This window comes from Pleurodeles waltl, chromosome 10, assembly GCF_031143425.1.
Source record: "Pleurodeles waltl isolate 20211129_DDA chromosome 10, aPleWal1.hap1.20221129, whole genome shotgun sequence".
In the NCBI taxonomy this organism is placed as follows: Eukaryota; Metazoa; Chordata; class Amphibia; order Caudata; family Salamandridae; genus Pleurodeles; species Pleurodeles waltl.
Window position 1 is genome coordinate 117477176 of NC_090449.1, and position 27801 is coordinate 117504976.

At 46.9% G+C, this 27801-nt stretch overlaps 1 protein-coding gene across 3 annotated transcripts in view; it reads right to left on the reverse strand.

Annotated features, from left to right (window-relative positions):
- Positions 1-27801, reverse strand: part of MAD1L1 (mitotic arrest deficient 1 like 1) — a 1860878-nt gene that overhangs the window by 1484647 nt on the left and 348430 nt on the right. The gene's annotated exons all lie outside the window — the stretch shown is intronic.

A 27801-nucleotide genomic window follows, 5' to 3' on the forward strand; every position in this document is an offset into this window, starting at 1 on the left:
TGGGCCCACTTCACCCATGCCTAAAGCCGGCCCCTGTCTTTGGTAGAAGCTACAGATAACATTTCAAAAGAAGCATCAGACAATCATCAAGTTAAGCAAACCACTTTGTCTTATTGCAAATATACTTGGTCTGAGGCATCCAGAAGGTGGAAGTTGAGAATCAAGTAAGTGGTCAATGCAGCAGCCCTGCCCCGGACTCTGACTGGACCAAATCAGCAAAATGCCAATATGGCATTCTTGAAGACTTGAAAGTAAGGAATTTAATCCTTAATAGAAAATAGAAAAATGTGAGTGTTTTATCTGAAGTGATGACCATGATGTTGTCAGTGTGTGTTAGGAGACCTTGGTCGAGCCACGGGGTGGAAGGCCTTTGAGGACTGGAATGCTGCTCCCATCTTCAACAATAGTAGGTGGAATTCCTTTTGGATCCACAATGGACCTTCATCCGTCGACCAAGGGACAGAAAAGTGAACACAGTGAAGGGATGGAAATTCCACCAAAGGCTTGAAATAGGAGTCCACCATCTAAGAGGTGGTGCTAGAGATAGGTGAACACCGACATGTTTGGGCGAGCAGCCCAACAATTGATTTCAGTTATATGAGGTGAAGCAGTGCGGGGGCTTGCATGTAGCATGCCACTAAGGTCTTCAACTTTGCAAGATACTTCTAGTGCCGTAGGACTCTGAAACCTATAGGCTGCAATGCAAGGACGCTAGCCTGTTGGACATAGGTAGCCTGTTGGATGTAGGGGAGAAAGTAGTCTCCAAAGTACTGTTACAGTTAGTAAAAACCTGGGTGGAAAAAAATAACAATCCTGGCTGAGCAAGGTGGATTCAAACAAGGCCATTCTACAATCAACAATTGCCTTAGTTTATGGCCAATGGCTAAAAAGTCCACTTAGGTGAGCGGCTGATTATTTTGTTGCTTTGCGGACTTCAAGGCTGCTTTTGATTTGGTTGATCGTAAGCTACTGTGGGTTATGCTGAAGCAGCTCGGCATCAATAAGATGCTACTCGCCCTCATCCAGGAGCTCCACAGCCAGAATTGGACCAGGGTGATTTTAGACACTGGAGGGACTCTACCGCAGAGGATTAGGATAAGGAACGGTTTACAGCAGGGCTGTGTTTTGGCCTCTTTACCATTCTCTTTATTTCTGTTTGACCTTCCAAATACTCAGAAGAGAGTATGTGGTTTTTGCCTCAAAATGGATGGGCCTTATGTCCCATGTCTATCATATGCTGACTATCTGGTTACAGTGACATGACGGAAGTAGGGCTACAAAAGAAATTGGACTCCTTCCATCACTACTGTCTAAGCAAAAGACCAATGGTCAATCTAGATAAAAGTAAGATAATGGTGCTGGAGAAAAGAAAGGGTCGTTTTAACTGGTATTTCGTCAAGAACAAAGTTGAGGTAATGGATAAATACAAATATCTGCATATGTAGTTTGATGCCAAGTTAAATTGGAGGGATCATACTGAATCACAAAAAAACACTGCTTTATCAATGGTATGGGACCTAAAACAGTTTAACTGGAAGTATGGAACCCTCTTTACACCCTATTCAGTCAGCTTTCAATGCAATGGTCCGCCCTCAGTTCCAACACAGGGTAGAAGTGCTATCCCTAGGTGGCAAATTAGATTGGAATCTGGAAGAGGGAAAATGTATAAACAGACTCTTGGTGCTGCCACCCTCATCCATGATCGAGTCATCAAAGTTAGAATGCTACCTCACAGCCTGGAGCTCCTTGGGGCACAAGCGAAACTGAAATTCTGGCATAAACTTGGCATAGCAGACGCCCTGAAAATACCGCACCTCTGCAAAGACGAGATAGAGAACAATAAAATAAATTGGGCCTCTCAAGTAAAACATATTAGGTAAGCTCTTTGTTAAACTACTGCTAATGTCAGACCAGTGGAGGAAAGGGCCACAGATTTCTAAGCAGGGCTTATGCAACATTACAACTAAAAGTGCTAGAGAGAAGGACCTCCTCTACCTGAGGGGTAAACCTTCCATTCAGTTTCGGTTTAAAGGGTGGAGCAACGAGGATCGATTTCCATATATTGAGACTCTTCCCACCCCTAAGGATAGGAATGCGGTGTTAAAATTTCAGATTTGCCTTAACCCTGGTCTTGCAGATGAGAAGATAAAAGTAGCAATGAGAGATGAGCAGGGCATGTGCACATGTGGGTTGAAGGTAAGATGTAACATGGTACATATTCTATGGGATTGTTTATGGTTTGTAAGCGAACAAAAAATATTTTTAAAGCCAATTTTTATTATTTATGGAATTTCCAATTGGGGTCAAGCCTTGAACTTGTTGATAGATATGAGATTTTTAAATGTCGTATGTGTAATAGGAATATTTTTAATTGCAATACAGGAATCATTAAGATGCTGGGCGGATAGTCTGTAAGGAGATCAACTGGTGGATAATCGCCCTACCCTGCATTTATCCACTGCATATACACTGTAGAATATGGTTTTTAACTGTCTTTTAGCTGTGTATGGCTGTCTCTTATGTCTTTGTATTTATACTGGTGTTTTGTGTCTTATTTGTTTTTATTTGTGTGTAAATGTTGTGTATTTATCTAATGTTACAGACCGTCTAAATAAACTACAATTTTGACTTGACAAGTCCTGCTGTCTTGATTTTTTTGTTTTTTTTTGTTTACACTTCTTAGTCTGCAGTAGGATGGTGCACTGACTGCGATTGTGCCAAAAACAACAAGAGAAGGTGAGCTTGTCTGCAAGATTGGCAAGGGTGCTCATCTTGATGGCTTGTAAAGGATGCAGCTAGTTTTAAAGATAACTCGGGCCACCAAGGGGAACCAAGAGTTCCATCAGGATGGGAGTCATGTGATCATATGTTTTTAGACCCTGAATGAGACGTGCTGAGGTATGCACGCTGCTATTAACAGGAGCCAGGGTGCAGTCAGGGAGACCCATATAGAAGGAAATGACCACCCTATAGCTATTTATCAGGTACGAGGGCACGCTCCCGCATTTTGGAACACCAAGCCTCAACACGGATTCTGGGAACCTGACCTTGATTGAGTAGGAAATGTTTAGGGAGCATTTCTTGCAGGCTGTTTCTAAGGATGAATGAATGGCAGGTGTTTTCCGCTTCTGGAAGCATTTGGTTTTGTTAACAGATTAGATGGCATCGATGTGCTGCGCCCACAGGGTTATGAGGTGTTTCTGTAGAGTAAATGGGCATCGAGAGGTGCATAACTTACAGCACTGGCTGGATGCTGACTGGATGGGACGCAGCTGACACTCAAAGTTACAATATCCTGGTGAAGCGGTGATAGGTTGACAGGAAGCATGGAAAGGGCATGACTTGAGGTTTGGAGCTCCAGCCATCTAAGTGTGGGTGTAGTGCAGGATAATTTTGCTCCTTAGATCCATCACTAGAACTGCAGCTTCTTGGTTGTGGCATCAGATGCTTTGCGGAGAATAACATCTGTTTTTTTGGGCTCCCATCAAGACAGTGATGCACCAGAGTAGGGCTATCAATCTGAGTGAAAGAGGGTTAAGTAAGAATCCAGTGTATTGTCCATGTTGTGGGGAATGCCTAAGACCTTGCTCACAATAACAACTCTTTAGATAACATGTTTTCTCATGCAGAACTATCACATTTTTGCCATTTCTAAAAGCTGCAAATCACATGTTATGTCCTGAAGAAAGGATTGCTCGGTCTGTTTTGCCAAGATTAGAACTTGTGACCTGCACTCATACTTGTGTCATGCACTCTGCATCGGGCGTATTACTCACTGAACCATCTTGCTGGTTAGGTAGGACTCATCCTGAACGTCAAGAAGTATGGGTCCGTTTGAACTTTAGTGGATTGATGAGGAGGGTAAGTGAATAGTCAGCTAAGTTCAAAAGAACTGTTGCTCCCCGTGGAGAAGGACATCTTACGGAAACCATGAACGCAAGACCCACACCATTGCCACCCCTTCTCTCCCACTCACTCCGTCCTAAATACTAGTTCATGATACAAGGGGGCAGGTAAAAAACTTGCATGAAAAAATGGCAATAAAAAGTAATTGACCCTACCAAAGTATGGGGGTACACTTTTACGTAAGATATCTACAGTATTCTTGGCACTGCACTTGAGTTTTGTAAAAGGGTACCTGCCCTGAGGCACGTCGATGAAAGAGTACGTACTTTCTAATACAATCCATTTGAATCAAAAAGCATTTCAATTCAATCACGCTTTAGACAATGTAACCCCAAAAAAAAAAATTACATACTGAGTTCTGTTACGTAACTGAGAGCTGGACTTTGATTCCCGGTGAAATGAGTAACCAGTCATACACATAGGACAGGACATTCAAACCCAGTGTTGAGTTTATTGAGCAAAGGAACGCATCTCGCTACTTTTTGAAGGTTTTAAAAATACTGCTTTGAGACTGGGTGACTGATCACTGTACAATGAAATTCTGAACCTGCCGCTGAGAGACTATCTGAATCAGTAGCCTTGGGGGACCTGCTCCTGCCCCTACAGATTCTCACCTATACTGCAGATCAGTGCTTAATTTGTAAATACAGAGGTGCCGGTGCTCAAAGCCCTTCTCTTAAACACGAGGCTGCTGTAATTAAATCTACCAGCACTGAATACTGAGGCAGCGTAATCCTGAAGCATTCTCGGGCCTCTTCAATCCATTTACGGCCACCCCTGCCCCTTCAGCTCATCCTGCAACTTTCTACTTTCTCCCTTTATGACGCTTCTTAGTTTTTCCTTCTTCCGTCTGTCCCATATGTGTCTTTTGCTCGCAGCAAATGCTTGTGGCAGAAGAATAAGCCCCGGCCCTCAAAAATAACTTCCGGTGCTCAGCACCGGAAACAACAAGCACAAATTAAGCTCTGCTGCAGATACATTTCAAAGGCTCCATCAATAACACTTGGACTATTATGTGAATAATTTCTTGAGTGTTTGGTATTGCTTTAAAAAACTTTTACTCCTGTGGGTCTTAGGAAGGCGAGGGCAAGAAGTCCTCTGCTGCGCAGAAGCTTGCAGAAAGCCCCCAGGCCAGAGCGCCCCCTGTCATTGGACACAGCATCACTTCTAGGCAGCATTTAGGAAGTCTGCCTCACTCCGTGTTATCTCACCGCGGTGCTTCTCTGCAATTAAAGCCCCGTCCAGGTCTGGAAGAGGGGAGAAGATTAGGAGAGAAAGATGACAGCCTCAATTTACATTAATGATCAACTCTCCAGGCGGCGGCCAAGAAGAGGACGAGGCTGCAGGGAGCTGATGGTTTATGACACATATCGGACTTCATGACACTCGGGGAGATGGACAACTCGGCGTCCCTCGTAAGTCATGTTATCAGCACAAGACACCTCTCACTCCTGATCCCTGCAGGGATGAAGTCTGAAAAGAGCCCGCCCCGTGGGGCATCTTATCCCCCTGCTTAGTATCCCAGCTCCCTCGCGCTCCCGCCCTCGCCAGAGAAAGTGAGCATCGCCTTTTTTTCCTAATAGGACTGACAGGGATATGGCCGTTTCTCCTGCATAACCTCACTTCATAGTTTATTCACCTGACACTGATGTGTCACAATTTCTCAATTTCCCCTTAAAGCTACAGTTCACGCGTTTCAATGAAATACACGCAGTGCCTTTCTCCTGCCAGCAGTAGCCAGTGTTAGAGGATTCGGCAGAAAAGCTTGATTTAGGAGGCATAAAGTTGCACCACCCGCACCCCTGCAACAACCATCCGATGAAATTCACTTTTGTGCACAGTGGTTTATCGTTCCTGCCCTTAGACTGAAGAGCAAAGGTGCTGAAACTGCTGACCAGGGCCAGGTTCTTCTCAGGAGGCTGGGGCTGTGCTGTGGGACACAAAGCAAAGGCCCGTCAGGTTGCTTTCAGCCAGGTATGTTGGGTCTGCCACTTAAAACGCACCACTGATTGGGTGGACCAAGGTGGAACAGGAACTGAAGTGATCTTAGAGAGCCTGCATAGCATAAATGCAATGGCATTCTTATTGACCATCTAGATCCTGAGACTCGGGCTACCCGAAAGCTAGGTTGTCCGAGCATTCAGTACTGCTGGAATGTGACCTGGCCAGAGTCCACTCCGGGTCTCCATCATGCAGGCACTATCAAGCAAGCCAATGTATGTATCATGTTTTGTGACCTGCCAGTGGAAAGGGAAGCAGGTATTACCAGCAATTTATGGGCCTTTACTTTAATGCTTTGCAGGGAACGCCCCCTGGTGAACAGCATGGTCTAGCAGAAGGCAGAAGTCTTGGGGACCAAATGAAGGACACAGGTGATGGAGATGTGATGAAGACTGTGCTTCTCCAACAGATCCTGCTATGTGTGAGCCCTGTGTCTTAAACTGCGCGGACAGGCTGGAGTTCACTGTACAGTCAACCAGAAACAGACCATTTTTTACTTGTGTTTCTTGGGTGTGACATGCCGCCCGCGGGCCGCCTTAGTGAGTCAATCGGAAAAATTGAAAATCTTTCCCTTTTTATTGTCCTTCTCTAAAAGAAAGCACTGTGATGCAGCTGGCATGTGAAGCTCAAGCTCATCTATTGCACTGTGGTGTGTTAAATAAAATAGATTTCCTATAATAAAAGCAGTATCTCATTTCCACTCAATTTCTGCCTGAGGCAAAAGAAAAAACAACGAAAAAAACAGTGTTAAGGGTCTCATTTGTGGTTAAAACTAGGAGATTATTTCGCATATCATTCTTTTAAGTCCACCTCCCCAGCCCCTTTTTCCACATACGATGAGAGCCCTCTGGAGTGAAAAAAGTAATCAATGGACAATCAGGTGTAAATTATGGTAAACATGCTGACCATTCTGGGACCGTTCTCATTACCGCTTCAATGAAAAGTAGTTTGCGTAGCGGATTCCCTCATCAATGAGAAACCATTTGCTCTTCATATTATAATCTATTCCCCTTCCCACACCATCCCCATTTGTATCGCTACACGAGTTGCAACATCAAGCGACCGCTCAGCTCATGGGCTCTGATCATGGACAAGGCCTCACTCGGCGAAGAGAGGCTGGGTGGGATGGTAGGTGGAAAAAAAGGAACAGAACCCTAAATATGTGCCAGTGATGAGGCAGATTGAATTGATAGGCAATTCTGTAATTTAAATGACTACAGAGAATATTCTGGGTGAAAGAACCAAGCAACTCATAGGAATCCTCTGTCCAGTGCTAAAATAAGATAAGTACTTGTACTTCCACGACCCCCATCCACGGGGCAAGCCAGATACAAATGGTCAAACGAATGATAACCAAGAGCTCTAATCATTTATTGCAAGTATGCAATGAGGTATCAAACAGAAGCTTTGGGGTCTGGTGTTGTTCAGCAGTAGTCAAAGTAGGTGCTTGCGGGGCTACATGACATTATGTTGGCTTCATACAGACAAGAATCCTGAACCCTCCATCACACGAAGGCCACAGTGGAGCATGACAGCTATGCTCCAGGAGCACTAAGATTATCATATCAACCATTGGTGAACATCTCTTCACTTTCGAGTAAAGATGCCTTTTGTACCACACCCAACTCAACATTTGATTCAGGGTAGGGGTTTAACCATCTTGCACATGAATTTCCGATTTGTCAACTTTAGCATCAATGTGCCATAGAACAGCACCCTTTGACCGCATCCCAATAAATGTGCAAGCTTTCCAGTGCTGCCCTTCGAGGGTTTAGGGCAATGTCAGATTATAAGGACAGCCACAGCGGTTACGTTTATTTAAACTGACTTAACTGGAGCATATCCGTCTCATCAAATTAGTTTACTTTGATCAAATTAGTTTACATTGACCAAAGATCACACAACCATATCACATAGAAATCCATTCAGTACATTAAAAAGTAAAATTAAAATATAATTCACTAAGAGTACATCTAAGAAATACCTTATCTCAAAAGTAACCCCCAACAACTTACATACACGTCAAAATGACCACTGCCCCAGATCACAGTTTGTAAGATTTTCCCCTCAAACCATCCCTCAGCCTTATGGCACCCCTAAGAAAATGTGACTGCAAAGAGATTTAGGGAGAATTGAGCATGGAAAGATTCACAAAGGAGGCTCTCCAAGCTTTTTTATTACCTTGTAAGTTTTATACAGGGTACAAAAGTTAGCACCTGGGGAAAGTAAAATACCGACACACTGATAAAAGTGCATAAATGACGATTTACATCCAGAGCCACCTGGGCAAAGGGTGTGTAGATTCTCCGGTTTTGGAATAAAACAACAGTCCAGCTAGTGGTCAGATATTGAAGTGATAACAAATTAAGATCCCATGCGCTAGAACCCCAAATCAAATACAGTTCTTAAGAAGCATACAATATGGTCAAAAGGTGTGCCCTCACCAAGGGCTTTTCTGCTGTGGCACTGTCCCAATTCATAGGAGCCATGTCTGTTTATTCTTGGAACTAGCTTATGCAGAGGAACCGTGACCTAACCTCAACCCAACTTGTCTCCTAGTCTGACACAATAGGCAAATTTAGGGATTACAAGACAATACATGTGTTTTCATCCAATCAGTTATAATGTACCTAGTTTATGAGCATGAGGATGGATCCAGAGTGCCACAAGCATTTATTTGTTCCAGTTGTCCTAGTACGGTACCCCAACCTCCAGGTGGCATGCACAATGAGAGGCTCCAGGTGGAAGCTCCAGAATTCTTTTTGAGAACAGTCTTCAGTGATCTGGAAAGTGCTACATGTGAAGTGCAGTCTGAAATGGCACCACTATATCATATATATAACCTAGTGGCGGTCGCCACTAGGTAGTTATAATTAGGCCTTAGTTTCTATATGAAAAGCTTTTCTTTTACTTGCCTATATCTTTGGCGCCGCCTGATGAATCTTCACAAAACAATTTGCCAGTCACGTCAGCTGCTGTCTGGAAGGTTTTGGGGTGATCCGTCCAGGGGGCATGTGTGTATATAGATATATATATATATTTTTATTTATTTATTTATATTTTGAGTCAGCAAATTCCACTACTGACAATCTAATCTTCGATTTATGGATACTCTTAAGATCAAGAGTGAGCATAAGTTGCACACACTCAGAGACTAGATGCTTGAGGCTTCTGGGTGTTTGGGCTATATCAAAGAACCATCCTCATTAAAAGATCGCAATAGCAACTCTCTTTCTACTTTAAGTGGATCAGTTCAAACATCACTTTGAAAGGTGAAAAGGAAGGCTGTGAAATCACCCCTCACACCCTGCTCAGAGTCGAAAGTAGTGAAGCATTACCTTCATTACAAACGATCCCTGTCACATTTAAACCACTCTGCAGGGATGCAGACAAGGAAACCAGATCTTTACCTACTCCCAGGGAAGTCAAACATCCTGGGAAGTCAAATATTCACCAGAGTACAAAGTTGGCCCCTTCATGCAGACTGTCCACTAGCACCCTTCCCCACGAGATTGCCGATATTCGGAGTGAGAATCAGGTGTGCTGGAACACTCTTCAGACTGAAAGTGCTGCCTTCAATGTTACATCCTGAACTCATCGGGCTTCTGAAAAATCCAAGCATCACAAAGGGTCACAAATAAGCCAGATGGGGGAGGCGTGGCCATCAGCCGATGAAGCTGCACGTGTAGCGCGGCGCTCCGGGGCCGAGAACGGGACCCGATCACAACCTAGCCTTCAATAAGCCCAGATAACCTACACAAAGGCGGTCCCAACATCAGCAGACCCCCCAGCAAAAACCAGAACAATGACAACAGCTCCGATCGGAAAAGCGGGAAGAAAACTGCGAACGCTCTCCGTGACTCCTAAGACCCCAAGATGGCGACCGCGTCGGAAAATCAGCTCCGCTAAGGTGGAACAGCGGAGCACTCCGGCTCGGAGCCGCAGACCCGGGAATACGACACCATTTGCCTGAATACAGTAGAGGAGGAACTGTGACCCACTGGCAGACCTGGGCAAGAGGTGAGTAGTAGCGGCACAAGCATGTGAGTCGGACAAGGATGCAGAACGTAGTGGAATGGAAGATCGAAGCGGCAAAAACACCTGAGCGATGGGGCGCCCTGCGGTCCGCGAGCTCAGGGACCCTACGAGGCAAGGGACAGCAACTACTCCTGGAATTCCCCATTCGACACAGCGGGGAGTTCACGGCCACGGTGAGGAGCCTTTGGCCATAAATACGGCGGGTGCTGGAGGAGAACGGCGGGGGCCCCTCGCAAACGAGCGTTGCGTTGCCGCCCTATCGAGGGGTCGAGGGCAGCCGGGGGCGTCCGGCCTGCCTGAAGTCGGAGAGGTGGCAACAAGATCAGGGGCAAAAGCCATTCATAGCTAGAGGTAAAAAAAGAGTATTTAACCAGCACCGGAGCTGCGAGTAGCAACTGTACTGGAATCGTCTGGACATATCGGGCCTCCCCCGCCCCTTACGGGGCCACTCCAGAGAATCTTTTGCTAGAAACCACAGAAGCTGCAGTGCCTCTAATGAAAACCCAGAATCGCAAACTGAACCCCACCTCGCCCACATGAACACACCTGACTAATCACCCTGGCCGAACTGAGGGCATAGACGTGGTCTTCAGTTGCACTTTGACCATTGCCCCCTGGTCCCACGGGGTGCTGCGCACCGACAGAAATCTGCCTCGTTTCCCTGCACCCAGACGTTGCTTGCGCCTCTACAGTGAGGGCCCCCACCGCGATGATCTGAGAGCTGACCCACCCGCTCACTAAAAACTCATTCATCAATCTATCGCCCGATGCAAAGTTGCAAAATACTCTAGATGATCCCCCCCAGCAACAGTGCCCAGACCCCAGAACACCTGATCGCCACAACTGAAACCTTCTACCTCCACCAATCTACGAAAGGCATAGCAAAATGGGCAAACCCAAAAAGCGTGATGGACAAGAACAAGAAGAATTGGCAACCAGCAAGATCCCCGGACAATCTCTTCACCTGGCTTCCCAGAATGCACCAATTCAACAAGAAACAACCCTAGATACAGTCCTGCATGCCATAAGGGAATCCCGCGAAGCACTTGAACAGAAAATAGACAACCTAACAGTGGACCTATCACTGCTGCGAGACGACCATCGTAAGCTTACAGAAAGAGTGGGGGCTACAGATTTTTTAAAAAAAATTCTGGTGACATCTACATAAAAGATAATGACCATAGAAACTGCTGAGCTAACGTCCCGAATCAAAACACTGGAGGCCAGAGCAGAAGATGCGGAAAACCGCTCCCGCAGGAGCAACCTTAGACTAATTGGAGTACCGGAGGGTGTGGAGTCCTCGGCAGCAAATATGGAAACATTTCTAGAAAATAGGCTCAAAGACAGTCCCACCTGAAGGCCTCTCAGCATTCTTTGCGATAGAATGAGCCCACAGAGTTCCCGGCAGACCTCCCCCACCAGGATCCAGGCCACGCCCAATAGTGGCAAAACTATTGCACTTTAAGGACAGGGACTACATCCTTTCGCAAACTCGTATTAAGGGGGAAATCATACTAAATAACCAGCTTATCATGATATTCCCCGACTTTACCAAAGAAACACAAACCCAGAGAGCCTCCTATAATGACTACAAACGTACTCTACACGAAAAAGGCATTAAAAATGCAATGCTTTTCCCGGACAAACTTAGAGTGGAGCACGAGGGCAAGATGCACTTTGTCTCAACCCCACAGCTGGTAGGAGACTGGCTGGAGACCCTAAACTCTACATCTCTAGATCCCCTGAACAGAACCTCCCGCACACCTGGAAGGAAACGTGGTAGATCCTCCAAAAGGGTACTGGAAATAGCACCTCTTAGACATCAATCCCTACAAGAAATGCGCGAGGCAGTAGATGCAGCAGTGGCCTTGAGTGGAGGGACTTTACATCGCTCGCAAACCTCAGGAGATGCCTCAGACCGCGACTTGAGCTGCGGGAGTTCCTCCATTTCGACGCAAGACACTTGTACTAATCTACAAAAAGTAACCCCCAGAACGGCAGAAGAAATCATTTAACCCCCCACGAACTGAACAGTGAATACCCAACTTACCCATTGAACATTAACTACAGACAACATTCGCTGGAGGAAAATTACCTTGCAACTACAAGGAAATAGTAAACCTCGAATACCCCTCCATGGGCAGCAGATATACTTTAGCCGGGTCCCGGGAATGGCCTGGAGTGTAATCTCTCGGCCCGGACGCGCCACCCACCAATAGAATTTAAGATAAGTTAAAATGGTTTGGACAAGAAAAGTTTTGGTATCCGGTCCTGGGAAGAGGGAGTTGGGAAACGTTTTCGTTAAAGTTAGGAATGGGCAAAATCATGCAAATGCAATCACTAAAGTTGGCGGACCTCAAACCAAACCTATGTCATTAAGCCAGACCTCAAATATCGCAAAGCTCACGCTTAACCCTCTCAATACAGTCAAGACCAATCAAGATAATGACCACACAGTATAAAATAATAACCTGGAATATAAGAGGCTTAAATAATATGTCCAAACGATATAAAGTGCACAACTATCTCAAACGCAGGGGGATACACATAGCCCTCTTACAAGAAACCCATCTGATAGAGCAGGAAGTTAAAGCCCGCAACAAAAGATGGAGAGGCCTGATAATTGCCACTAATTACTCAGCTTACGCTAGGGGAGTACTAGTGTGGGTTCGCCCCGGGGTCCCTTTCCAAATACTCCACAAGATCATTGACAAGGAGGGAAGATACGTGGTGATAAATGGAAGACTAGGAGGAAGAGAAGTGACCATAGGTGGGGTATATGCGCCAAATCATGACCAAGGTAAATTCTTAGGAAGGTCATCTCTAGAAATAGGTCCTCTCCTAGCAGGCGTAAATATGATTGGGGGGGGCTTTAACTGCATAGCAAGGAACACCCTAGACAGATCGCACCCACCAGTGTCACAATCCCAATCGTTAAAAACCGCGAAACTGTTCACAGAATGGCAACAATACTGGCAACTAATAGACAGCTGGAGAACAACCAACCCACACTCAAGGGACTATTCATATTACTCACCTGTGCATGATCTACATGTTAGGCACAACACCATCTTGGTATCCCCCGAAATACAGAGCGACATGATAGCAGCTGAATATCTCAGCCGAACGATATCTGATCGCAACCCCCTGATATCGTCCATATCCTGGGGCAGAGAAAGACCGACAATCCCAACCTTGCGCCTTAGAGCCGAAATGCTCGAAGACGAAGCATTGAAACACACACTACATACAGCTATAGCGGAATTTTTTTAAACACAATAAGGGAACCGCATCTACCGGGTCTATTGAATGGGAGACTTTTAAAACGGTAATTCGGGGTAAGTGCATTGCCGAAAATATAGGTGTCCGAAAATCAATAGAAACAGAACTCCAGCAATTGGAAGACTCTCTTAGAGACCTGGAGAAAAGGCGCCCTACACAACCTGAGTTACACCCCACGCTAGTGGAAACCAGGACAAAAATTTACGAGGCAGGCAATAAACTAGCATGCTTCGAATATAAGCAATACTTAACTAGACAACACTCGGAAGGGGACAAAGCTAGCGCTTTACTAGCCTGGCTTGCGCAACCCCCCCCAAAAAAAACCGTTATAGTCGAAGTCGAAGACTCACAGGGCAAAAACGTGTACACTCAAAAAGAGATAAACACCATATTCCATGATTACTATGCAATCTTATACGCACCTCCCACCGAAACACTAAACACCACCAAGATACGTGAATTAGAAGCCCTCACTATCCCAACCTGACACCAGAAGAAAATTCGACCCTAGCATCACCTATATCGATCGCTGAAATAAAATCTGCAATCCAAAGTATGGCACAGGGTAAGGTCCCATGAGCGGACGGGCTCCCATTAGAGTTTTACCATCAGAACCAAGACCCGCTAGCACCCCACCTTTGCACATTAAATGCAGAAGCATGGAATAGAAATACCCTTCCCCAATCGACCAATGTAGCCATCATGATCCCCTTGTTGAAAGCTGATAGACCCGCCACAGATGTTCGCTCCTACCGCCCCCTCTCCATGCTTAATATAGACTACAAAATACTGAGTCGGATCCCTCGCTGATCGATTACTTCCCCATATGCCTTCATTGATAAATCAAGACCAATCAGGCTCGAAACCCAAACGCAGCACATCCCAAAATATTAGACGCCTAATATCAGTACTCCACTCCTTGCCCCCAAATTTACCACAAGCAGCGATCATCACGGTCGACAGAGAGAAAACATTTGACAGCTTAAAATGGGACTACCTGGAGCAAGCTATGCTGAAACTGGGACTAGGAGAAGGGTTTGTAAGATTTGTAAGCTGGAATAAACTATTATATGCTAACCCTACCACAAGAGTAAGAAGAACGAGTTACTTACCTTCGGTAACGACTTTTCTGGTGGATACATTAGCTACCTGTGGATTCCTCACCTCATGAATACTCCCATGGCGCCAGCATTCTACGGAAATCTTCTTACTAGTCTCTGCACGTCGACGAGGACGTCACTGTCTCGCACGCGACGCCGTCTGACGTCATACAGGCAATAAGAGGTCCTCGACGACGTGCGGACGTCAGTACCAATCATTTTTTACGTGCATGAGAACAACCAGGTAATGCAATGAAAGAACAAAGCAACATCCATTATATTGTAAAAATACACCACATTGTATGAATAACTGTAAATCTTTTTATGTACATATATATATATATATATATATATAAAACTCTCTCTTTTAAAATATATACACACACCAAGTATATACATAAAGATATATACACATATACCTATATATATATAAATATATTATATATATACATCTATTGCACCCTCAAAGACCAAGAGGAGCACACTCAAGGATTACTTGGCAAGACCATAAAGGCAACGGGGAGGCGGGTGGGACCGTGAGGAATCCACAGGTAGCTAATGTATCCACCAGAAAAGTCGTTACCGAAGGTAAGTAACTCGTTCTTCTGATGGATACAACTACCTGTGGATTCCTCACCTCATGAATAGAGTCCCAAAGCAGTACCACGCCCGGCGGTGGGTGCCTAAATGGTCAAACCAAGAAATCCTGCAGCACTGACCGTGCAAAATGGCCGTCCCTTCTAACCTCAGAATCTAAACAGTAATGTTTTGCAAAAGTGTGAAGGGACGACCAAGTTGCGGCCTTGCAGATGTCGACCACAGGAACACCTCTGGCTAAGGCCGAAGTGGCCGACTTAGCTCTGGTGGAATGAGCTCTAATGCCCTCAGGAGGATCCTTCTTTGCCAAAGAGTAACATATTTTAATGCAAAGAACAACCCACCTGGATAGTGTTCTCTTGTGGACTGCCTTTCCTCTCCTCTTGCCCACGTATCCAATAAACAGCTGATCCTCCAGCCTGAAATCCTTTGTTCTATCGATAACGAAGCTCAACGCTCTCTTTGGGTCCAGACGGTGCAGTCTTTCTTCCTCTTTGGAAGGATGAGGCGGAGGATAGAACGTGGACAAAGTAATTGCCTGAGCCAAATGGAAGGGTGAAACAACCTTCGGGAGGAAAGCAGCCTTGGTCCTCAACACCACCTTATCCCCATAAAAAGTTGTATAAGGGGGTTTTACTGATAAGGCCTGCAACTCACTCACTCTCCTTGCTGATGTTATAGCTATCAGGAAGACTGTTTTTAAAACCAAATACCTCAAGGGGCAAGAATGCATAGGTTCAAAAGGAGAGCCAATAAGGAAAGTCAGGACTAAGGACAAATCCCATTGCGGCATAACGAATGGCTTTGGAGGATATTGATTTAGAAGACCTTTCAAGAATCTGATAACAATAGGGGATTTAAATAAAGATGGTTGGTCTGGAAGACATATGAAGGCTGACAAGGCCGATAAATAACCTTTAATGGTAGCCACTGCACAACCTTTTTGCGCCAGAGATAGAGCAAAAGACAAAACGTCCGATAGATGAGCATGTAAAGGATCAATCTGCCTCTCTCCACACCACGCAACAAATTTAGACCACCTATTAGCGTAGATAGATTTAGTGGAGTGTCGCCTGGCCGCTAATATAACATCCACTACCTCAGGCGGGAGAGAGAAGGAACTCAGGTTGCCCCGTTCAATCTCCAGGCATGTAGGTGCAGACTCTGGAGGTTGGGGTGTAGAACCTGCCCCTGCGACTGTGAGAGGAGGTCTGCCCTGAAAGGGAGACGGAGCGGCGGGCACGTTGAGAGTTGGAGAAGGTCGGAGTACCACACCCTCCTTGGCCAATCCGGAGCTATTAAGATTACTAGAGCCCGGTCTTGGCGAATCTTCCTCAATACTCGAGGAATCAAGGGTATGGGAGGAAACGCGTAAAGCAACTGGCCGCACCAGGTCATTTGAAACGCGTCCCCCAACGCTTCCTGCATCGGATACTGAAGGCTGCAGAACAACGGACAATGCGCGTTCTCTCGAGTGGCGAACAGATCTACCCGAGGAAACCCCCACTTCTGGAAGATTAAACGGACTTGATCTGGATGGAGACGCCACTCGTGGTCTGCCGAGAAGTGGCGACTGAGACTGTCCGCATGCACGTTCAAGACTCCGGCCAGATGGTTTGCTATCAAGCAAATCCGATGGTCCTTTGCCCAGGACCATAGTCGAAGAGCTTCTCTGCAGAGAAGGTACGACCCCACTCCTCCCTGCTTGTTTATGTACCACATCGTGGTAGTATTGTCCGTTAGGACCTGTACCGACTGACCACGAAGGGAAGGGAGGAAGGCCTTGAGAGCCAGACGTACAGCCCGTAACTCTAACAGATTGATGTGAAAAATCTGTTCCTCTGGAGACCAAAGACCTTTGATCTCCAGATCCCCCAGATGAGCTCCCCACCCTAGAGTGGAAGCATCCGTTATAACTGTGGCCACTGGTGGCGACTGCTGGAACGGCTTTCCTTGTGAAAGATTGTTGTTTGCAATCCACCACTTCAAATCCACAGCAGCATCTCTGGAGATCTTGACAGTACCCTCTAGATCCCCTCTGTGTTGAGACCACTGCCTTCGGAGGCACCACTGAAGAGCCCTCATGTGCCAGCGAGCATGCATGACCAACAGAATGCAGGAGGCAAAAAGACCGAGCAGACGAAGGACCTTGAGGACTGGAACTACCGCTCCATTTCGAAACATTGGAACCAAATCCTGAATATCTTGAATCCGCTGAGGCGGAGGAAAGGCCCGACCCAATGTTGTATCCAGTACTGCCCCTATGAACAGGAGGCGCTGAGAGGGCTCCAGGTGAGATTTGGGCTCGTTCACCGAAAAGCCTAGGTCGAACAACAACTGGGTTGTTGACTGCAGATGACGCAACACAAGCTCCGGGGACTTGGCTTTGATCAACCAATCGTCCAAGTAAGGGAATACTGCTATCCCCTTCCTTCTGAGCTCTGCCGCAACCACCGACATCACCTTCGTGAAGACTCGAGGTGCTGAAGTAAGACCAAACGGAAGGACCGCAAACTGGTAGTGTTGCGATCCCACCACAAACCGGAGATACTTCCTGTGTGACTTGAGTATCGGGATATGAAAGTAAGCATCCTGCAAGTCGACAGACACCATCCAGTCTTCCATGTTCAACGCCAAAAGCACCTGTGCTGGGGTCAGCATCTTGAACTTTTCCTGCTTGAGGAACCAATTCAAGATCCTCAGGTCCAGAATTGGTCTCAAACGACCATCCTTCTTGGGAATCAGGAAATACCTTGAGTAAACTCCTTGACCCCTTTCCTGCTCCGGGACCAACTCCACCGCGCCCTTTAAAAGGAGGACTTCTACCTCCTGTTCTAGCAACAGGAGGTGTTCTTGTGAACAATACGAAGGGCGGGGCGGGATGAGGGGCGGAAACTCCCGAAAGGGAAGGGTGTAGCCTTTTCCCACAACACTGAGAACCCAAGTGTCCGACGTAACAGTCTCCCATTTGGTGAGAAAATGCTGTAATCTTCCCCCTACAGGAGAGGAGTGAGTGGGAAATGGTGGAAGCCTAAGGCTGCTTCCCCTGCTGCACCCCGCCAGAGGATGAGGAAGAGGCAGAGTGCTGCTGAGAGGCTCCCCTGGTGCGGACCCTACCCCTCCCCCTAAAAGATCTATAGGGGTGGGAAGAGGCAGGTTGCTGATATCTTCCCCGAAAGGAAGAGGAGGAAGAGCCACGCCCAAATCCACGAAACCTCCTGAAGAATCTGGAAGAGGCCGTGGAAGAAGGAGCTTGGAGTCCCAACGACTTAGCCGTGGCCCTGCTCTCCTTAAAACGTTCCAAGGCCGAATCAGCCTTAGCCCCAAACAGTTTGTCCCCATCAAACGGGAGATCAAACAATGTGGACTGTACATCTGCCGAAAAGCCCGAGTTACGGAGCCAGGCCTGTCTCCTTTCCACCACAGTTGTGCCCATTGCTCTGGCTACCGAGTCGGTGGTATCCAGTCCCGTCTGGATAATTTGGGTCGCAGCAGCCTGGGCATCAGAGACAAGATCCAAAAGACCCTGGGGAAGCTCTGTAAACGAAGAGGAGATGTCATCCATCAGAGCATGAATATATCTCCCCAGGATACAGGTCGCATTAGTGGCTTTTAACGCCAGACTGCAGGACGAAAAAATCTTCTTCGACTGCGCCTCTAGCTTTTTTGAGTCTCTGTCCCCAGGCACCGTCGGGAAAGAACCAGGCGCTGACTTGGACGAACAGGAGGCCTGCACTACCAAGCTCTCCGGCGTAGGGTGCCTAGATAGGAAACCAGGATCAGTTGGAGCCGTCCGATACCTCCTGGCCACGGCTCTGTGAACTGCTGGGGAAGATGCCGGCCTCTTCCACACCTCTAAAACCGGATCCAGCAGAGCGTCATTAAAAGGTAACAGAGGCTCCGCCGCGGCTGAGGCCGGATGCAACACCTCCGTCAAAAGGTTTTGTTTTGCCTCCACCACCGGCAAAGGCAGGTCCAAAAAACTAGCTGCCTTCCGTACCACTGTATGAAAGGAAGCAGCTTCCTCAGTATATTCCCCCGGGGACGAAAGGTCCCACTCAGGGGAAGTGTCCAGCCCACTGGCCGACTCCAGTCCACGCAGCCCATCACCCGAGTCCTCTAGCTCTCCTTCCTCTAGGGCTCGTTGGTACTCCTGCTCTTCTAGTACCCGGAGAGCACGCCTCCTTGAATGCAGTCGTTGCTCAATCCGCGGAGTCGACAATGCCTCCGCCGAAGTCGGAGATCGGCGCCGATCTTCCGAAGCCACCGACGCCGCATCCGGCGCCACGGGTAACTTCGGCGCCGACTGAAGAGCAGCTGAAACAGATGGACCCACCGGAGTCACAGGCCGAAATCTCGACGTCGACGGGATGGAAATCCCTGGGGCCAATCCCTCCGAAGCCACCGGAGCGGCCACCGGCGCCGACACTGGCGCCGAGCCCACGTTCCCAAACGGGAGAAAGGGCATAAAGGGTGCCGGCCGAATAGGCGCAGGATCACCCAAAGAAAAGGCCAAAGGCCCAGCCGGAGCACCCCCTGGAGCCATCTGTTGGAAGATGGCATACATCGCATTCAAGAATGCGGAACTATCGGCTCCAGGGGGGGGAAAAGCCGGATACTGGGGTGCCTGTCTCGGAGGCGACCCCGACGCCGGCCTCGGCGTCTGCGCCGGAGAAAACACTTGAGGCTCCAATACCTCAATCACCGACGCCTGTCCAGGCGAAGTTGGTGACGCCGGAGAGGGCAACGGCGTCGAAGGATGCGGCGTCACCGTGGGGCTGACCTCCCATGTCTTTCGGCGCCGATCCGGAGACCTGGAACGAGCCTCTCTTGAATGACGCCGAGATTCTCTACGGCGCCGGGAGTCTCGATGACGCCGATGTTTTGGAGAAGACTTCTTGTGATGCTTCTCCTTTGACTTGGCCATAAACAGCTTCGCCTCACGTTCTTTAAGGGCCTTCGGATTCATGTGCTGACATGAATCACAAGTCGAGACGTCGTGGTCGGAGCTCAAACACCAAAGGCAATCGGAATGAGGATCCGTCACCGACATCTTGCCTCCACACTCACGACAAGGCTTAAATCCAGACTTTCTCTGCGACATTATTTCCACAGAGAAAGAGTACGCAGCAAGATATACACTGTAACCGCAAGAGTAACAGTTGCTCCCTCGAAGATAACCGTTTCGAATGCACGGAAAAAAGGGAACTGACGTCCGCACGTCGTCGAGGACCTCTTATTGCCTGTATGACGTCAGACGGCGTCGCGTGCGAGACAGTGACGTCCTCGTCGACGTGCAGAGACTAGTAAGAAGATTTCCGTAGAATGCTGGCGCCATGGGAGTATTCATGAGGTGAGGAATCCACAGGTAGTTGTATCCATCAGAACAGGCTATTACATCTCACCCCCATTTCAGGTCGGAAGAGGCACCAGGCAAGGATGAAAATAAGTTACTTACCTGTAACTGTAGTTCTCCAGTATTGGAATCTTTCATAGATTCACATGCTTGAATCATTCCCCGTCGTCGAGATGGGAGTCACAGTACAATTTTCACAAGTAATGTTAAAACATATTGAAGAGAAAAAGGCCCTAGGCCTCTTCAATTTCATAGTCTATCAAAGTCATTTTGTGAAAAGGACCAAACCTGATCCTCCACCAATCGGGCGACAGCACCCTTCAGAACCGCCTGAGAGAAGCTCTAGCACCTTAGATTTTCCAAGCACAAGTGCGTATATTATGTTGAATATATATATATGTAGAAAGAAAGAGGTGAAGTGAGCTTCTACGGGGAGGCGGTGGGTCGCATGTGAATCTATGAAAGATTCCAATACTGGAGAACTACAGTTACAGGTAAGTAACTTATTTTCTTACTCCAGTATTGGAACTTTCATAGATTCATATGCTTGAATCAGAGTAGAAAGCAATAACTATGCACATTGTAAAATGACAACATCTCTAATAAACAAAATATCTTGAACCAGAAAACCTTATTATCATCATGCATAAAATGATGAAGTATATAAGTATACTCCCATATGTCTATATATATATCTATATACTTATCTCTAATACATACAGATATACCTGTGGAGATACATGATGAAATTCGAAGAAAAAACAGTAAAAGAAATTATCATAAGACACTACTGTAACATGATCAATGTCTGTAAACCCGTTTACTTATGTGATTGTGATAGCGTTCTCTTATCCTTATATACATTCCTGTTTTTCTCTTTTTTTTTTTTTTTTTTTAATGTAAACAATGTGCATACCTGTTCTAGGATGGAGGGATGTAGGAGAAATGGCTCACCTTCACCTGAAGAGATTCCTGAGAACCGCCTGGCCTACTGCTACCTCTCCGTGAGAGACGGACTCCAAGCAGTAGTGCTTAGTGAAGGTATGACAGCTCTTCCACGTTGCTGCCCTACAAATGTCTTGTAGTGGCACTCCGGCAAACAGTGCCGCTGACTATGAGACTTTTCTCGTAGAGTGAGCATGCACAGATGACTGCAAAGGTTTGCCCACTGCCTGATGGCAAAAGCGAATGGCAGAGGCGATCCATCTAGAAATACTCTGCTTGGATAGTGGGCACCCCTTCCTAGGAGCACTGGACGCCACAAATAACTGATTAGAGCGCCGAAAAGATTTAGTCCTGTCCAAATAAAATTGAACGCATCTTAACATCTAAAGAGTGTAATGCCCTCTCCGCCGGAGTAGATGGATGAGGGAAAAAAGACTTGAAGACTAAAGGTTCGTTCATGTGAAAGTCTGACGGAACCTTTGGAATAAAATGCGGGTTAGTGCACATTAATAGTCTATCGTGTTTAAGCTGCAGGAATGCCTCTTGGATGGACAGCGCTTGCACCTCACTGACCCGCCTAGCTGATGTAAGAGCTATCAATAAGGCAACCTTCCACGACAAGAACTTCAGGGAAGCACGGTGGATCGGTTCAAATGGATGCTTCATCAGTTGTGCCAAAACAATATTCAGATTCCACGAAGGAGGTGGTGGTCTGAAACAAGGGTAAACCCTGAAAAGCCCCTTTAGAAATCTCTTAATCAGCCGAGAAGAGAAGAGTGAGGGTGTGTCATCTGAACGTCTGTATGCAGCTATAGCTGCTACGTGAACTTTAATGGACGAGTGTGCTAGGCCAGATTGAGCTAACTGTAAGAGATACAGCAATATTTGTTCTGGTGGTGAGAGCAGAGGGTCAATCCGACGCTGATGACACTAGGCACAGAATCTTTTCCATTTACACTGATAAGTCTTGTTAGTGCTATCCGCTCTGGCCTTCGACAAAATATCCCTGCAGTCCTGCGGGATATTCAAATGCGCAAACTCTCTGTGGTGAGGAGCCATGCTGATAACCGCATTGATTGCGGATCGGGGTGCCGAACCTGGCCGTTGTTCATTGTTAGTAAATGAGGTAAAGGCTCCAGTGGAATATGAGGTTTGACTGACAGAATGAGGAGCTCCGTGAACCAATGTTGGCGCGGCCAGTACGGGGTATCAGTATCAGAGTGCACAGTTCTGTTTTCATCTTCGTGAGGACCCTTGGGATCAACGGAATGGGAGGAAAGGCGTAAGCAAAGATGTCTGACCAGACTATCGAAAACACATTCCCCCAAGATCCCTTTTGGTGATGCCAACTTGCGAAGAACCGGCATTTGGCGTTGTCCTTCTCCGCAAACAGATCCACCGTTGGTGTTCCCCACCGGGAAAAAATCTGGTCCAGTACTGTCTGGTCTAGCTCCCACTCGTGGCAGTCCGATTTCTGCCTGCTGAGTGCATCTGCTGTCTTGTTGTTTATTCCAGGCAAGTGTACCGCTGATAGTGTGATGCCTTGCTGCGAGTCCCAGTTCCAGATCGCTTGGGCTTCCCTGGAGAGGGTGAGAGATCTTGTACCTCCTTGTTTGTTGAGATAGTACATCGTAGTGGTGTTGTCCGTTCTTATCACCACTTGCGATCCTGAGATTCTTGGGAGAAACGCTTGTAAGGCCAGGTGCACTGCCCCGAGTTCTAGCCAATTGATATGCATTGATGACAGATGGATTGGCCATTTGCCACTTATTTTCAGGTCCTGTAACACTGCTCCCCAGCCTTCCAGTGAGACATCCGTTGTTATGGTCCACGGGGCTGGCTGTTGAAGAAACGAGAGGCAGATTGACAGATAGTGCTTTTGAGACCACCATCTGAGAGTTCTGATCATTATCTGAGTTATTTGTACCTGGTCTTCGAAAGTGCCTGATACTTGGAGCCATTGACGATTTATCTGCTCCTGCAAGGGGCGCATCTTTAGCCGACACAGAGGGATCAGAGGTATGCATGAAGACATCATGCCCAACAGTGATTTGAAGAGACGGACAGTAACCTTTCGTCTTCACTAGGGTCAGTAATCTTTGTTGCCTCTCTAACGTGGGACATGCCATGCCGGATTCTGTGTTCAGTTTTGCTCCCAGAAACGTAATATTGCGTACTGGTAGAGGGTTGGACTTCTCCCAGTTGATTGTCAATCAAAGATTGGTCAGTAAGGAAACGCACTTTCTTGTTGACTTGTGTGCTCCTGTGTAAGTCTTTGCCTTTATTAACCAATCGTCTAAGTATGGAAAAACCTGGTGCTTTCTTCTCCTGAGAAAGGCTGCGACTGGTGCTAGGCATTTGGTAAATATTCTTGGGGCTGATTTGAGTCCGAAGGGAAGGACGCGGTATTGATAATGGCTCCCGGCTACAGTGAATCTCAAATACTTTCTGTGGGGAGGGTGGATGGGTATGTGGAAGTATGCGTCTTTGAGGTCTTGTGATGACCTAAAATCTCTTTGATTGAGACGCAGAAGGACGTCTTGCAGGCTGATCATTCGGAACAATTGCTTTTTTAGGTATACATTTAGTTCCCTTAAATCGAGGATCGGCCTCCAATCCTTCCACTTTTTCTGAATGATGTAGAACCTGGAATAAAATCCTGTTCCTCGTTGAGCCCGAGGCACCTACTCTATAGCTCCCTTGAGAAGCAGCTTGTCGACTTCTTCTTTGAGTTGCTGAGGATATCTTGAAGGAGTCCTGCGGGGAGGGTTGGAGTGAGGTATCTGGATAAATTCTAAAGTATGGCCCCGTTCCACTAATTGTAGGACCCACTTGTCTGACGTAATGGTTTGCCATTGACTGAGGAATAAGGAGATTCTCCCGCCCAGGGTGACAGGAAGAGGACTGAGCGTAGTCGGCACCTCGAAAACATCAGGTTCTACGAGCTGAATCTTTGGCCGGGCGGGTTGAACGTCCACGGCCTGCCGGTCTACTATAGGCTGGTTGAGTCGGTTGCCTTTGGGAGTAGTATGGACGATACTGCTGTGAGGATGATGGATAGGAAGAATATCTCTGTTGTTGATATCCCCCTCTGTAAGAGGGTTGGCCACGCCCCCTAGGACGAAAGGACGATCTTCGATATTGCAGGGTCCCTAATGACCTTGCCGTGTCCGTCTTGATTGATTGTAGGGCTTCATCAAGATGTTTTCCAAATAGCGCTTGGCCATCAAAGGGTAAGTCTAGGATTTTATTCTGGACTTCTGGGCGAAATGAGGTGGCTTTAAGCCAGCCCGGTCTTCTTAGTACAGCTGCACCTGCAAGCTGTCTAAAAGCAGTGGTTGCTATGTCCATTGCACAGTCTATAAGCTCTGCAGATGAGCGTTGACCTTCTTGTACAGTTTTATTTGCCTCCGATCTCGAGTCTTCTGGCAGTTGGTTAATAAAAGTTGCAATATCTGCCCAAAGCTGTCTGTCGTATCGAGACAAAATAGCCAAGGAGTTGGCAGCTCTAAACACTAGGCTGGCCATAGACGAAAATCTTTTCCCTATGTTGTCTAGCCGCCTACCCTCCTTGTCTGGGGGTGCAGAAATCGGGGCAGAAGGATTTTTTGATCTTCTCTGAGCTGCATGAGCTACTACTGAATCCGGAGGAGGATGTCCTGTTAAGCATGTTGGTGCATCATCAGGAGATTTGTATTTTTTATCCAGACGTGGCAAAACTGCCGTGACTGTTGCCGGATTATTCATGACTTTAAGGCCCTCTTCCCACAGGTAGTTCACCATCGGGATAGAGCGCACAGACTTTTGAAAGGGCTCTTTAAAATCATATCGGAAACAGTCTGTTTGCTTCGTAGGTAGCGGTAAGGCAAAACGCTTGTCTGCCCTCTCTAGAAGATTGTGAAAACCTCCAATGTCTTCAGGTGGGGATTCCACCTTCGAATGAGAAGGAGAAGATGGAGCAGGGATAATGTACTCGTCCCACTCTGAGTGAGTGTCTATGAGCTCTCCTTCTTCCTGATCCCCTTCTGAGATGTCGGTGTCTTGGGGAATTGTCATGTCCGGAGTGGCCACATCTGTGAGATGCAAAGACGTTGGTCTTTGATGTGGAGTAGAAACACCAGAAACAGGCGATAGAGGAGGCTGTTCTCCTTGAGGAGGAAACCTTCTGTTGTAATCCACTAACATCGCTCTAAGGCCAGTAAGCAGGTCGGAAGGAATATACGCTCCCTGTTGATATTGCTGATGCTCCGAGTAAGCCTGGGGATCATAAGCTTCCTCATATTCCTCCTCTTCCTGGTACTTTACATTCAATTCAGAAGGACTGTGGGCTGTTCCAAAAGGCCCGTCTTCATCTGAATCTTCATCTCCCTCCAAAAGATGTACTGGTACAAGGGAGGATACCTTACTAGGTGATGTGTGGGTTGGAGTTAACTTTTCTCCTCTTTTCTGATGTTTTTCCCTCGTTGACGGTGTCGTCGACGACGTGTAAATCGACTTAGTCATGGACGGTGCCGTCGACGCTGGCCGCACAGTTATTTTAATAGCAGAAAGCCTCGCCGACGAGTCTACCGTCGACGACGGTAGGGCTGACACTGACATGAGCGCCGTCGACGATGACGTGGTGTAGACGGTCGTCGACGCTGATGTCGTCGTTGCAGCTCTCGTCGACGGTGGTGTACTTGTTCTCGTCTACGATGTCGCCGGCGGAGCCGTTGACTATGGAAATCCAGAAGTAGCCGTTGTCGTCGGCAATGCACCCACCGTCGGCGCCGTCGGCTGGGAATCCGTCGACAAATTCTTTTTTCCAGTCACAGAGGATGGCTTTTTGAAAGGCACAGATGGTGGAACAGATGAAGACTTTCTGTGCCTCTCAGAACTGGAACAATGTCTTTTCCCCTCTTTACTTGAGACTTTAGTTGGGGAAGAAGATGGGCTGCGACCCTTATAAGACCCTGAAGCAGTCTTTTTGAGGGCTTTTCTTGAGATTTGTGAGGGAGATCTAGAGCGTGATCTTGCCTTTTTAGCTGACCTCTTAGATGTTGATGATTCCTCACTCTCAGAACCAGAAACTGGATCCTTCCTATGTTTTAGTTTCTGCAGCCAAATTAATAATCTGCCTTCTCTATCTTTTAAGGTCTTAGAAGAAAAAGTACAGCAAATCTTACAGTCTTTGGCTGAATGATCTGGGTACAGGCAGTAAATGCAGTCTTAGTGAGGATCTTCAGAATGAAGTCTTTTCTTCCCACAAGTCTTGCAGTCTCTGAAGAGACTCTTCTTTTCCTTGTCAGACATAGTTGAAAAATAGCTGACAAATCCAAATAAATGAGTTTCTCTGAGAGAAAAATAGTTGAATAAAGGTGTAAAGACAGAGCAGAGCTCTGAGGAGACTCCCTAGCACGACGTGTGGTAGAAAATCTGAGGTGCTAGAGCTTCTCTCAGGAGGTTCTGAAGGGTGCTGTCGCCTGATTGGTGGAGGATCAGGTTTGGTCCTTTTCACAAAATGACTCTGTTAGACTATGAAATTGAAGAGGCCTAGGGCCTTTTTCTCTTCAATATGTTTTAACATTACTTGTGAAAATTGTACCGGGACTCCCATCTTGACGACGGGGAATGATTCAAGCATGTGAACTATGAAAGTTCCAATACTGGAATAAGCCCATTATCCCCCATTCTTTTTGCAATCGCAATAGAACCCCTAGCCAAAATGGCGAGAACCGGCCTCTACTTTAAGGGCATCCCAATTAATAATTGGACTCACCACATCGCTCTATATGCAGACAATATGCTACTCTTCCTACAAAACCTAGAAACAGATCAACCAGGGGCCATGAGAACGCTGGAGAACTACGGAGCAGCCTCCGGACTCCAGATTAACTGGAGGAAATCCTCAATTTTTCCGCTGCACAAGGGCACCCCAGAACCTAATGACTCAAGAGGTGTTCCCTGGTCACCTAACACGTTTAAATACTTGGGAGTAAAGATTTACCACACAATAGATGATCTGCTAGAAGGAAATACACAAGGAGAAATTAGAGGGATTAGAGATAGTATGCGCTTCTGGGAGACTTTGCCCCTAAAAGTCACAGGGAGAATTGCCCTACTTAAAATGATAGTGCTACCTAGATTGCTGTACTATTTTTCAACCATCCCACTCAATTCCGAAAGCGACGTTCAAAGAGATAGTAAATTTCATATGGGGACGGAGTAGACACAGAATAGCAATACGGTCTTCTCCAAAGACCTACGACCAAGGGAGGCCTAGCCGCCCCTGACATGGAAATATATTATTGGGCAGGACAACTACAGTAGATCGGAAAATTGATATGCAACCCTCCGACCATCACTGAACTACGCCTTCCCTTAAATTGTTCAATAGACAGAATAATGGGTATACTACTGAACCCCCGGAAGTCTAAACAACAGCTTCAGATAGAATGGGAGTCATCTAGTCACTGTTGGGACCAATACTTAAAACGCTCTTGCACTGAAAACACCATATGCACCAGAAGCCCCACTGTCCTTCCTGACTCATATCTCAGGGAATCAAACTCTCCCAGGTCTTAATAAACTGATATC